Source organism: Myxocyprinus asiaticus, chromosome 17 (assembly GCF_019703515.2).
Source record: "Myxocyprinus asiaticus isolate MX2 ecotype Aquarium Trade chromosome 17, UBuf_Myxa_2, whole genome shotgun sequence".
Lineage (NCBI taxonomy): Eukaryota > Metazoa > Chordata > Actinopteri > Cypriniformes > Catostomidae > Myxocyprinus > Myxocyprinus asiaticus.
In genome coordinates, this window is record NC_059360.1 from 9,249,729 (window position 1) to 9,265,034 (window position 15,306).

The window sequence follows — 15,306 nt, forward strand, 5'->3', positions numbered from 1 at the left end:
CTACAAATCTAAGTTAAGGCTGCTCTGAGGAGGCTCCTTTGCCTCCAAAAATGTCATGTTTTTCATTCATCATTATATGTTTTTATATTAATAATTTCATATTTGAAACATTTGTTTCATAAAATTATATCTGTGTTTTTTATTCCACTGTAAATGTATTTATGCAGCATTAAACAGCCAGTAAATGTATTGTTTCGGGGTATACTACACATGCCGCTTCAGATGTAAAAATGGCACAGGACCATTATTTGCGATTTTATGGCAGATGTAAATTTATTACTTAGAGTAAATAATGTAATATTGTTAATAATATTGTTAGCTTAACCTTCCTCATCCTTTTCCTCATTTCTGAAGCTTTAGGCCAAAGACAATGTGCAAGTGTCTTGGAAGCAGTTTCAGAATGAGGTAATTACTAAAAAGAATTTTAACTTTTTTGCATTTTCTGCACTGATTTTGTAGGAAAATCTGGAATTCTCTGGAATGAATTAATAAAATGGTAAAATGGAGCTGAGAGTATGACAGTTATATTGGTAGCTGATAGGATGATCGAATTAGTCAAAATGTTTAACAAACTAATAAGCAAGGGAAAGAAAATGTGTAGAACTTTGTGAACAGTGTTACCTAAAGTTACTTAAAAATAGTAATTCAACAAATCCTAAAAATTACTAATTATTTCACTAAAATTGTAATTGGATTACTAATTACTTCATTGAAAAAGTAATCATTTTACTAATTTATATTTAAGTTACTTTCTAAAACACTTTTCCACTCAACAAATTAAAAATAATGTCTATTTTTCTTTCTTGTTCATACACTCAGCACCTCACATTTCTCCTTCACAATAACTTGTTACGGGGCTATAATTCATGTATTCTTACATAAATAATATATTAAAAAATAAGCATAACCCTACAATGTACTTAAGAGTAATGTATTATACTAAAGTAATTAAATTACGTATCTAATTGGATTACACCCAACGCTGTGAACGAAATATTACACTAGAACTTGGTATTTGGTTTGTAACATGTTTAATAACTTAAATGGTTTTGTGAAAACTAAATCGTGGTCATTTACTTTAAATTATCATGAGTTCTTCATTCTAAGTTTTTTAGGTTCTTTATCAGCACAATTTGTCCTTAAATCATTAGCAACACCATCAACAACCAGCTCCAATCACTTCACCACTCAGTTTACTTGAATCTAGACAAGATCTTTGTCCATCCGCATTGGCTTGCTGTAATTCTCCCTCTTTTAACTGCAGCACTCAAACAACACATGTTCACATGTGAAAAACAACTCTATTGGCATCACATAAACATGGACTCCCGGAGACTTGGATTGGGGCCAGACCGTAACCAGCTGTCTGGGATAGTTGTTTTTTTTTTTCCTGTTGTTCAATAGAATGAGTAATAGCTGCTTGTCCTGCTCGGGTGAAAGGCTAACGGACCTCTCTCTGAAATGGCATGCACTAAGACGGCACAATAATTAGCTTTTCTGGAAGTCCAAGGCACCTGCCTTAGATTTAGAAGGGCCCAGGATGTTATATTTTTTTCACTGACAGCCCACAATCATAGCCCATTTCCAGTAAAAGGCCCCTCATTTAAACAATATGGACTTTAATTGACTGAATGGCCCATTTGGTGTTCTCTTAAAAACAAATTGTACTGATGGACATGTACATTTACTAAAGACTAACAATGTATTAATTTGACAGAATATTGTATCTCTACTGTAGTTTTAGGTATGGTGTCAGTTATGGTGTTTACTGTTAAAAAATTTTCAACATTTACTTGCCTTCATAACATTCCAAACCTGTATGATTTCTAAAGTCTTCTAAAGTAGGGGGTTAAAAATTTGGTCCAGGGAGTGTAATAAAAAATACTATTTATTTTAATAATATCTTGTGGCTTTAGTAATATGGCAATATAAAAAAACAATTATTTAATTTTGTCTTAATATCATGCTTACTGTTTTTTTCTCAGACAGTATAAATGGGCCTTTGTACATGAAAATAAAATATACATGCATCTATATAAGAAGGGATTCTTCGCAAGGGACACAAAAAGAGAGATTATGAAGAATGTTCATTATGCACATATTGACCATATACTGTAAAGCTCTAAAAAGGACAAAATAGATAACATAAAAGTAGTCCATACACTTTGTGCACTACTGTATATTCCAAAACCTCTGAAGCCATACTATAATTTTGTGTGATGAACAAACCAAAATTAGACCAAAGCCACTGTTCAATGAGAATCTTGGCCTTTAGCTGTAGCTCTCAAATGCCATTCACGCTTCTGCATATTGAAATGTGATGCATTGCGCAAGATTTAAAATTTGTGGCATTACATTGCAATGGTGCTCATGTGTCTAATAAATAATCGCAACACAGCAATCGCAAATGACAATGTGAAAGCGTGAATGAGATTTGAGTCGGAAGAAACAAATAAATTAATGATTAAAGAAATATAGAATTTTAAATCAACTTTCTATTTTGCATTACCTTTAACATTTTTGCATTTCCGCAATCATTTTATATCGCATTATTTTTGCATTAATGGGTGCATTTATTTATTTAATTAATAAACTATTTGTATATCACATTTGTTCATTTCTATAATTATTTATGCACACATATATGGATTTATTTATTTGTGTATTAATTTATTTATTATTTTTGCAGGTTTTATCCTCCGTTGTTAACACCCCATATTATGATTTCATGTTGTTATGTGTCTATATTAGCCAGGCACCTCGACTTCCTAAAGCTGGAGAGACAATACATGGACACAAGTTCTTTTTCGGTTTTGGTGGCAAAGGGGCCAAGACTGCCATGGTGTGCAAGGTACCCAATATTGCCTGCTTTCCTATTAATAGTTTAAGTCTAGTTCTATCTATTCCTCATAGCTTGTGAACACCATAAAAGACTGAATATAGCCTAAGGTACACATACACACAAAAATGTTCAGGTTGATACCTATCAATTCCTAAGTTTCAGATTTTAACCACATGAGAGTGCCTAACCAAATAATAAAGCTTCATTTTGTCAGCGCAAAGGCGCTAATCAATACCAAAGCGAATGCAGCGTGCAAAAATAGACTCCCATTGCTTTCAGAAACACTCAAAGAGAGATCACACATCAAAGACAGAGGGCCAGGTAGTGAAGGGTCTCCTCTGCTGGGGCTTAGGACCCATACTTGGCATGTCTTTACCAGCGTGGGATAAAAGCAGACCCAGTTGGGGAAAAAAGGAACTCTTTTGCCCCTCACCTCACCATTGAATGTCTCATAGGAAGGAAGAATAGGAGATCTAAGTTGTATTTGTGTGGAGGCGTTTGTTTGGGGTTGCTATATCTGGAAGGCTTGGCCTGATATAGCAATGCAGAACTTTGGCCAGTCAGCAAGTTGCTAGAAAATACTGTTTCAAGTTCTGCTTTTCAACTTTTTTACCATTTCAAAAAATAGTTTAAAGTGGTTTCTTTTTCAAAACATTGTAAATATTTCTTCTCTCTTCAGGTCGGCAAAGACTTTTTGGGGGACAACTACATTCAGAACTTCAAAAATAATGGCAAATCCACTGGTAATGGAAATCATTGTTCATACAGTTCTTGACTTTTAAGTCTTTGTTCAGACAGGCTGCAAAAATTTGATCTTTTTGGTGTGTTCAACTCTATTCTGTTTAGTTTTTTGCAGCAAAAAAAAAAAAAAAAAAACATGAAATCTGAGTTTATAAACTTGATCCAAAACCAATCCAAAATGTGTTTAAAATCCGATTAAAAAATAATATATTTGTAAATTTGAAAATCACTGAACTGTCAGATGAGATTTCACATATTTTTTAGTTATTTGAGACGTGATGAGTATGTAACATTCAAATTGTGCAGTCATGTCTCTAGCTGTGTCCACATTCACTCATGATTGACATGAGCAGAGGCAAAATTTCCAAACTCTTAAAAATTTATTTTTAAAAATAATTCCAAACTGAAAGCTTTGTGCTCTTAGTTGTCTTGGAAGAAAACTCTCTTGGCATTGTGCTGATGTTTATTCTGTGTTACTGTACTGATATAGGTACTGGATATGGATAACACTGTCAGAACAAATGGATCCGATTTCATCACTTGTAGAATGAGTGTGTGGACAGTCAGTCCCTTTAAATCAGTTTTGAAAACAAATGGGATTTGTATGCATTGTGAAAGCCTAAGCAGTCTTGTACAGTCTTGTTCACTTTGTATTTGTTTTCATTTTAAAAGCTTGCTAGAATGCTTGTATGCTATCTACAGCTGGGCTAATGTTATAACTATATGTCAATATATTTTTTTTTTTATCCTTTTGACTATATATTTACAAGATATATATACTATACTACTGTTCAAATGTTTGGAATCACCAAGACATTTTTGTTTTTTGAAAGAAATTGATGCTTCTTTTCACCAAGTATGCATTAAATTGAAATGTAAATCCTGCCAAAAACATTAACAATGTTGAAAATTCTTATTACTGTTGCTATAAACTGTATAAATTATTATAAACTGGCAGCTTCAGTGAACAGTACATATTGTTTAATCTGCAACAGTGAAGAGCAGACTCTTGGATGCTGGCCTTCTAGATAGACTTTCAAAGAAAAAGTCACATCTGACAAATAAGGAGAAAATGGTAGAATGGGCAGGTAAATAATTAGAAATTAGTATAATGGATGGATGAGTTTAAGTTTGAGGTGTTGAACTGCTGTTAGAAAAGTCTAATCATTAGGTCTCTGAAAAGAGTCCTACAAAACAATTGCATCTTTGGAAGTGCTACAAAAAGCATGGGATAAAACTTTGTCCAAATATCTTGATAAACTGACAGCTAGAATGCCAAAGGCGTGATTGCTGCAAGTGCAGGATTCGTGGAAAGTTTGAAGAATACAGCTTTTATTTAAATACACTGCCTGGCCAAACAAATAGTCACCGTTTGAATTTAAATAAGCAGATACTTAAGAGGCTATTATTGGATCACTATTGCAGTGATTAATATGTTTCAGCTGGCAACAGTTCTTTTAACCCTACTGATGCAGTGTGTAGCTTCTCATTTCTTAAATAACCACATCGGAAGACGTATCCTGTGGTTGTGGAAAAGATGTTACTTTGTTTCAGAAGGGGGAAATTATTGGCCTGCATCAAGCATCTTTTTTTTTTTTATCAATTTAAAGCTTCTTTGGTTAAGAAAATTATCATTTTCTTCCAAATATGGTTATTCCTAACTTTTAAGGATAAAAAATATAAATGTACTGTTTCTTTATCTGTATACTGATATTGATTGAAATAGTATTTAGGAAACATAATGGCCAAATAAAAAGCACATCAAAATAATTTCGTTTTTAAGGATGTTGCTTAATTTTGCCTGTAAAATCATGCCGATGATATTGTAAGTATTTAATATCACCCAGCCCTAATACTGCCTGTATTGTAATAATTACAGAAATCAGAAGGTCAAAGATTTCAAATTTCAGATTTTTCCAGATGTGATTTAATTATGAACTTGTCTTTCTTTTTTAGATTTTGTAGAACAGACTGAAAAAGCTGCAACCGGAGCTGCCTCATCATCGTCAATGACACAGGTAGACAGAAATTTGTCTGAGTACCGAGTTCTGCTGCATCCATGGCTTTTAAAAGCATCTAAAATAACATAAACACCACTAAGTACTCTTCTGAATGAGACATGGATGAGTGAGAAGCTCTCGTTCTGTGTCCACTTCGCCTACGCAGGGTAATTTTAGACACTTTTTATGTAGCACTACTTGGATTTAAAGAAAGGTGACATAACCAGCCTGATGCTCAGTGTAAGGCCTGCTGCATTTTAAATGTCAAGGTTTAGTGAACCAGCATAAGTGCTAAGGCCCACTAGTGCCACAGTGAGCATCCTAGGAAGAGCTCTGATTGCCATCATGATTGCCATAACAACCTGCTGAAATCTCAGTGTCCCAGCTTCCTGTGTGAATGTCACAATGACGTAAGACCGAACAATTATCCAGCAAGATAACAAGGAAGTCATAATGAGGTAAAAAATCTCGATAATATCTCCTGACACTGCAGTGTGGTTTTCTTAATGCTTATGTCAGATTTGTATGTGTGACTGTCTGTTTGTGATGCAACAGTGCAAGAATTTTGTACATGTCTGGTTGTAAGTATATATCACTGGCCCCATAAAGTATTTGAACACTTATAGTAAGTCACACTTAAAATGTCTGAATTTCATTGCATACTGCCATTCAAAAGTTTGTAATCACCATGATATTTTAAAGTTTTTGAAAGAAAAGGTTACTTAAATTGATCAAGAATTATAGTAAAGAAACATAATGTTACAAATGGATAAATACTGTATTCTTTAAACTTTGTTTATCTATTAATCCTCCACTTGCAGCAATTATGCCTTAGGCATTCTAGCAGTCATTTTAAGAAGATATTCAGATGAAGTTTCATCCCATACTTTCTGTAGCACTTCCCAAAGATGTAATTGACACTTTAGACCTTATTATCAGACTCTTCTAACAGCAGCTCAACACCTCAGACTTACACTCATCCATCCATAATACTAATTTCTAATCATTTACTGCTCAATCTTTAAGTTCTTTTGCCTGTTCTACCCTGTGTCAGATTTTTCTTTGAAACGTCTTTGAAACAGTGTCTGCTTTTCGCTGTTGCAAATTAAACTGGTATTTTTCATGTACTGTTAATCAAAGCAGCTGGTTTAGGACCTCTGTTGGGTCTGTTTCTCAAACTAGTGACTTTAATGTTCTTCCTCTTGTTGTCATTCTTCTGGGCCGTATTGGTCAGATCCAGTTTGCTTATATCTTTCAGTTTTTAGAAAAATTTGTTTTTTGTTCTGACATTTTTCAGACCAGAATTTGACGTGAAAGTGCAAAGTGACTACATGCAAGTGTACTCAATATTTAAGCAACTGAAAAAAGACAATGTATTTGATATAATCTCAAATACAACTTAGATCTCCCATTCTTCCTTCCTATGAGATGTTCAAACATCATTAAATAGCACAACCATTTTCAACTGTAGTATCGTACCAAATTAGCACATTAGAATGATTTCTCAAGGATTAGGTGACACAGATTCTTAGTAGACTGGAATAATGACTGCTGAAAATGGGGCTCTGTCATCATGGGCAAAAATGTTCATTAATCAACACTGATACTTGATACTGATCACAAAGTATAGTCAGGACATTACTAATGTAAAAAAACAGCACCATCACTATTTGAAATAAGTCATTTTTGATGAAAGCTAGACAGGCCCCATTTCCAGCAGCCATCACTCCAACACCTAATCCTTGAGTAATCATGCTTAATTGCTAATTTGGTACTAGAAAATCACTTGCCATTAAATCAAACACTGCTGAAAGCTACTTGGTTCATTAAATGAAGCTTAACATGGTCTTTTTGTTTGTTTTTGAGTTGCCACAGTATGCAATAGACTGGAATGTCTTAAGGTCAATATTAGGTAAAAAAAATGGCAAAAAAGGAACAGCTTTCTCTAGAATCTCGTCAGTCAATCATTGTTTTGAGGAATGAAGGCTATACAATGCTTGAAATTGCCAAAAAAAACTGAAGATTTCATACAAAGGTGTACAATACAGTCTTCAAAGACAAGGGCAACTGGCTCTAACAAGGACAGAATGAGATGTGGAAGGCCAAATGTACAACTAAACAAGAGGATAAGTACATCAGAGTCTCTAGTTTGAGAAATAGACACCTCACATGGCCTCAGCTGACAGCTACATTGAATTCTACCCGCTCAACACCAGTTTCATGTACAACAGTAATGAAAAGACTCAGGGGTGCAGGCCTTATGGGAAGAATTGCAAAGAAAATGCCACTTTTGAAACAGAAAAACAAAAAGAAAAGGTTAGAGTGGGCAAAGAAACACAGACATTGGACAACAGATAATTGGAAAAGAGTGTTATGGATCTTAACCCCATTGAGCTTTTGTGGGATTAGCTAGACTGTAAGGTGTGTGAGAAGTGCCCAATAAGACAGCCACATCTGTGGCAAATGCTACAGGAAGCATGTGGCGAAATGTCACCTGAGTATCTGGACAAACTGACAGCTAGAATGCCAAGGATCTACAAAGATGTCATTGCTGCACGTGGAGGATTTTTTGATGAGAACTCTTTGAAGTAATTTAAGATGTTCTGAATTTTTTTTTCAAATTGTAATAGTAATTTTTCACGTTATTAATGTCCTGACTATATATTGTGATCAGTTGAATGCCACTTTGGTGTAGGTGCTACTGGTTGTTTAAATCAGTTTTACTATCAGAAATAATCAATAATTAATTGTTATTAATTATGGAATAATCAAATAACAATTAAATAACTAAATAGAATTTAACTCATTAAACTATTCTCCAGAAATAATCAATAATTATTTGTTATTAATAATCGAATAATCAAATAACAATTAAATAACTATATAGAATTTAACTCATTAAACTATTCTGCAGAAATAATTAATAATTAATTGTTATTAATTATGGAATAATCAAATAACAATTAAATAACTAAATAGTAATTAAATGGAATTTAATTCATTAAACTCTATTCTCGGGGCACCACTCTTTGAAAAGAGAAAAATGATAGCAAGTTACTGATTGAGTCTCATAAAACAAAATCTACCCTGTAGGTTGAGTATCTTAATTGTTAATCAAAATAATAAAAAAGGGAAAAACTAGTTAAATTATTGGTATACAAATCTAATAGTAATCTAGTTACAGTTAGTTTCTAACACCAATAACATAATAGTACTCTGAGGTAACTTGGGAGTTCTTCACGTGGTAGAGGTTGGCTTCAACACAACATTCAAACAAAAACAAACAGGAGTACTTATAATATAACAGGATTTATTATACACAAGCAGTAGTGAACACAGCCAATACTATCCGAATATAATCCAAAAATAAAATCAAGGATATCCTAAGCTAACAGTGGAGCTATATGCTAGTGTGTGTGTGTGTGTGTCCAGGCGTGGTAACAAAGGAATCAAAATGGAGGATCAGGTTCAAAATGGAGGGTTAAATCCAAAATGGAGCTAATACCACGTGCGGATGGAAATGAGCGGACACACAAAGGAACTGACGGAACAGGCGGGGGAATTTGGTTCGCCAGCCAGTGAGCACAGCCAATACTTTCCGAATATATTCCAAAAATAAAATCAAGGAAATCCTAAACAAACAGTGGAGCTATATGCTAGTGGGTGTGTGTGTGTGTGTGTGTGTGTGTGTGTGTGTGTGTGTGTGTGTGTCCAGGTGTGGTAACAAAGGAATCAAAATGGAGGATCAGGTTCAAAATGGAGGGTTAAGACCAAAATGGAGCTGATCCCACCTGCGGATGGAAATGAGCGGACACACAAAGGAACTGACGAAACAGGAATTTGAGTTCACCAGCCTGAGTTGAACACAAACCGAGGCACCGCTCACTCAATGAATATCAGTGAGAGAGAGAGAATGAGAGCGAGAGAGGAAAAATGCATGCAGTTTAGTTAAGGGTAACCGCTCGTAACAGCGGGACTGAATTACTAGTTCAAATCACTCAACAAAACAAACGTAACCCCAAAAGAAACTAAAACAAATCTCCCAACTCGAAGCAGCGAGCAGAGTTTAACATACAAAAATATACTCAAAACATCAGCATTTAGAATCAAAAATATGATTTAGATTCACAAGAAAAATCACAGTTTCTAAACTAAATCTGCCCAGATATCAAGCCTTACTTGGGAAATCCTGTGTGATTTCAGTAGGTTTGTCCGTTGGAATTCCTGTTGCATTGAGCAGTCAGGAGAAACGTTCTGGATGGTTCCTTGTCTTACGCTCGTCAGCGAAAAGACGCATCTCTGCTTTATTCTTCGGATCCAGCGATGGAGAAGAATGCAGAAAGTAGTCAACGTTGAATGAAAAAGAGGGAGAAGGGAAACTGGTCGACTTTCCGTTTTTCAAAATAAATTCACTGTTGCTTTACAGTGAAACTGAACTGGTTGATATAAGTATACTATAAGACTTGAACAAAGCTAAGTTAATCTTACTCTACCGTGGCCAAATGGTGAGGTTAGAAAAACGTGGTCTCTTTGTTCTCAGTCCAAACGGAGGGAAGACTCCTTCAGTACGTGCACAGTACAGATGTCCCTTAACAGCCAGGCAGAGCTTAGCACAGAGAGGCCGAAATTCATCTGTCCGCGGGTTTTGTTGACGAGATGACGTCATCGGTCGTAGGCCGCTCGACCAATGGAGTTTGAGACTGGGTCCATGGGCGGGACTTCGCATCCAGTTGTGAATTTGTGAAGGATCCTGGGAAACTGAGTTCAATGTCTCTCCTTTTGATCATAGAACAAAGGGCCATGCAGTCTCTGCTGCCATTTTAAGTGGGCCAAGGCCCTACATTGGTGAATAAAAGTACCAATTTCTTTAAAAAGTACCAATTTCTTAAGAGCAAAATCTGTACATTATTCCAAACTTTTGGCCGCCAGTGTATATACACCAATTAGCCACAACATTCTGAGATGCTATTCTTCTCAACACAATTGTACAGAGCGGTTATCTGAGTTACCATAGACTTTGTCAGTTTGAACCAGTCTGGCCATTCTCTGTTGACCTCTCTAATCAACAAGGTGTTTCCGCCCACAGAACTGCCACTCACTGGATGTTTTTTTGTTTTTTTGCACCATACTGAGTAAATTCTAGAGACTGTTGTGTGTGAAAAATCCCAGGATATCAGCAGTTACAGAAATACTCAAACCAGCCCATCTGGCACCGACAATCATGCCACGGTCCAAATCACTGAGATCACATTTTTACCCATTCTGATGGGTGAATATTAACTGAAGCTCCTGACCCATATCTTCATGATTTTATGCACTGCATTGCTGCCACATGATTGGCTGATTAGATAATCGCATCGATGTTTGTTGGTGCCAGATGGGCTGTTTGAGTACTTACCGAACCGGTAAGTACTTGAGTACCCGAATGCTTTCAGTAAAGCCCTGAATGTTTTGTAGTGATGTCAAAAGTACCAGTGCTTCGGTATCAAATTGATACTAAATATAAAAATATTTTAATATTAAGAAATACACAGGTTATATTCTAAGTAGTATATATAAAAGTTAATTATACCTGTCTTTCTACAGTAACAATAATAACAAATACCGACTCCATTCAGTACCACGTACTGTCTTGTTGGCAGCTTCTTTAAAGCATTAAGCTAAACCCTGAAAATCCACTTACCATAGAACCACCCCTGGTCAGAAGAGAGAAGATGCCAAATTTAAAAGGTTAGTTCAACCAAAAAGGAAAATTCTCTCATCATTTACCCACCCTCATGCCATCCCAGATGTGTATGACTTTCTTCAGCAGAACACATTTGATAGAAAAATTGAAAAATATTAACCCTTTCACATGTGCAATCAAACCAGTGTGATTATGCTAGGCTGGGCTCAGATGCGTATGATCAAACCGTTATGATCTGCATTCATGCTGCTGTTTACCAGCAATAAAGGGACAGAAGCGGTTGTCATAATGAACCAGCTGCTCAAATAGTCTTTTCAACATCACAATATCTTTATTTTTATATGTTACAAACATTCAAACAATCACTAAATAAAAGTTGAAAGCCGCTACCGTCAGAGCGCACTGTTTTGCTGCAGCGATGCAGCCATATTTTCAGACATTAAACAAAGAATATACAAACTAGTCAATCTACTCGAGCCTTCTCCCATTCTGTCCGTCACTCATTCCAACAACTTCTGGTGCTAGGAAAGTGTAAGGACTAGGCTTTTAGAACCTTCTATGCTTCTATCACAAACTCAAAATCCCATATTGCATTGCATGTAAACAATATGGCGGCATGCATAGCCGCCAAGCACATTCATGATCGCATCTTATCTATCATAATCAATTATTATAAACATCTAAAAACCACATTATATGTTTGATAATATATAATCTGACCTTCAGTGCACCTGCTGTGATATAATCTGTCCTTCAGTGCATCTGATGTGAAGTGTAAGGTAAGATATATATATATATATATATTATTACAGCACACATTAAAGAACTCACACTGGGGGGTCCATCAGTACAGGAGAAACTCACATGCGAAAATGTTAAAATGCAAGTGGATGGTGATCTGACCTTTGAAGCTCCAAAAACGCCATGGTTACTTGTGTAACCTCTGTTCCCTGATGGAGGGAACAAGATGTTGTGTCGATGTAGTGACACTAGGGGTCACTCTTGGGAGCCCGAGACACCTCTGTTCTTTTGATAAAAGGCCAATGAAAATTGGTGAGTGGTATTTGCATGCCACTCCCCCGGACATACGGGTATAAAAGGAGCTGGTATGCAACCATTCATTCAGGTTTTATGCTGAGGAGCCGAGACAAGGTCCGGCCATTTCAGCAGGTAGTTCAGCGTTGTGGCAGGAGGAACACAACGTCTCGTTCCCTCCATCAGGGAACGGAGGTTACGCAAGTAACCATGACGTTCCCTATCTGTCACTCACTCGACGTTGTGTCGATGTATTGACACTAGGGGTCCCTATACAAAACGCCACAACTGGCTGAACTGTGTTACGTGAACTGGCGCTGTCCCCCAACATAGTTATGAGTGTCGAACGGCCCTTTGGGGACAAGTCGACTACCCAAAAGATAGAGACAGGCTAGCCCAGTCGTGGCCTCTTTTCCCCTTCTTTTTTTTCACTCCCTAAAAAAAAAGGGGGATTACCTAACTGGGCCAACCAGGTCTAGTCGGGGGGGGGGTCCTTCCCAAGGGGAGGACACCGCGGAGACCACACCTCACCCAGAGAGAGGGGGGGATATTTAAGTGGAAAATACGTCACATGGTCTTGCCGATCATGTGGAGAAGTCTCATGGTAGATCCTATCCAATGGGGGAGGAGTTACTACAAACATGGAGACTGTGGCAGAGGAGGCTCTGCCCAAGGAAGACGCAAATTGCCAACAGGGAAACGAATTAACGGAAGATATACATCGCATGGGGTTACCTTACAGGGAACCGCCACATGCGGAGCACCTACCCCAGAACAGGGCTCTTAGTTAGCACGTGTACTGGGCCGGCAGTTTTTCAGAGTCTCTCTGAAAACTCGACTGCCACAGGGCTCAGAGGAAGTTAACCAGGGAACATAGTTTGTGAAGACTACTGGGAATTAATGGTGCACGTCTTCAGTTCAGAGGAGGTGAAAGGCGCTATATGCAAGCGATACACCCGGCCGGCTATCCCGGCTTATCCACTTGTATTGCGTGCCACTACCCGGGACGAAACCGGTTCCACCCGGAGGTTGTAGAACCTCGCAAGGTGTTGGGTGTTGCCCAGCCTGCTGCTCTGCAAATGTCTGTTAGAGAGGCACCCCTGGCCAGAGCCCAGGAGGCTGCTACACCCCTGGTAGAATGGGCTCGTAGCCCTACCGGGGGCGGCACGTCCTGGGCGTTATATGCCATAGCTATGGCGTCAATGAGCCAGTGGGTGATCCACTGCTTGGAGACAGCACTTCCTTTCCGCTGTGCACCAAAGCAGACAAAGAGTTGCTCAGAGATCCTAAAGCTCTGCGTGCGATCCAAATAGATGCGTAATGCGTGCACCAGACACAGCAACGACAGGGCTGGGTCTGCCTCCTCCTGGGGCAGCGCTTGCAGGTTCACCACCTGGTCCCTAAAAGGGGTCATGGGAACCTTGGGCACATAGCCCGGTTCGGGTCTCAAGATCACGTGAGAGTAGCCCGGACCAAATTCCAGGCACGTTTCGCTGACAGACAACGCTTGCAGGTCTCCTACCCCCTTGATGAAATTGAGCGCACTCAGGAGGGCAGTCTTCAAGGAGAGTGCCTTAAGCACAGCTGACTGCAAAGGCTCAAAGGGGGCTCTCTGTAGACCCTGAAGAACTACAGAGAGGTCCCATGAGGGAACGAGGCGCGGTCTGGAGGGGTTCAGCCTCCTGGTGCCTCTCAGGAACCTGATGATCAGGTCGTGCTTCCCTAAGGACTTACCGTCCACTTTGTCATGGTGTGCTGCTATAGCAGCAACATACACCTTCAAGGTGGAAGGGGACAGCCTCCCTTCCAACTTCTCCTACAGGAAGGAAAGCACCGATCTGACTGCGCATCTCTGGGGGTCTTCCCGTCGGGAAGAACAACACTTAGCGAACAGACGCCACTTAAAGGCATACAGGCGCCTCGTAGAGGGGTCACTAGCCTGAGTGATTGTGTCTACCGCTGCGGGTGGTAGACCACTTAGGTCTTCCGGGTCATGTCTAGGGGCCAGACATGGAGATTCCAGAGGTCTGGTCGTGGGTGCCAGATGGTGCCCTGTCCCTGAAAAAGAAGGTCTTTCCTCAGGGGAGTTTGCTGGGAGGGCTGTCACGAGGAGCATGAGGTCCGAGAACCATGTCTGGGTGGGCCAGTAGGGTGCTACCAGGACGACCTGCTCCTCGTCCTCCCTGACTTGCACAGAGTCTGTGCAAGTAGGCTCACTGGGGGAAACGCATGCCAGCACGTCTATGCCGCGAGGTACCTCGGTTAGGGCGTACCAGAGCGGGCAGTGGGAGGATTCTTGGGAGGTGAACAGGTCTACCTGTGCCTGTCCGAATCGACTCCAAATCAGCTGGACCACCTGAGGGTGGAGTCTCCACTCTCCCCTGAGGGTAACCTGCTGTGACAGCGCGTCCGTTGCAGTGTTGAGTTCGCCCGGGATGTGAGTGGCTCGCAGCAACTTGAGGTGCCGCTGACTCCAGAGGAGGAGACGGCGGGCGAGTTGTGACATACAACGAGAGCGCAGACCACCTTGGCGGTTGACATATGCTACTGTTGCCATTTTGTCTGTCCGAACTAACACATGCTTGCCCTGGATCAACGGCCGGAACCTCCACAGGGCGAACAGAATTGCCAGCAACTCGAGGCAGTTGATGTGCCAATGCAGCCGCGGGCCCGTCCATAAGTCGGCAGATGTGTGCCCATTGCAAACAGTGCCCCAGCCCGTTTTGGAGGCGTCTGTTGTGACCACGATGCACCTGGAGACCTGCTCTAGCGAAACACCTGCCCGTAGAGGTCGGTCCAAGGGCTGAAGAGGCAGTGACAGACCGGCGTGATGACCACGCGATGTGTCCTGCGGCGCCATGCCCATCTCGGGACTTGAGTCTGAAGCCAGTACTGAAGCAGTCTCATATGCATCAACCCGAGCGGGATGGCCACCGCTGAGGATGCCATATGCCCCAGGAGCATCTGAAAGAGTTTCAGTGGAACCGCTGTTTTCTGTTTGA

General features: G+C 39.5%; 1 pseudogene; it reads left to right on the plus strand.

Annotated features, from left to right (window-relative positions):
• Positions 1-400: 400 nt before the first annotated feature.
• Positions 401-15,306, plus strand: part of LOC127454704 (ribokinase-like) — a 63,543-nt pseudogene continuing 48,637 nt past the window's right edge.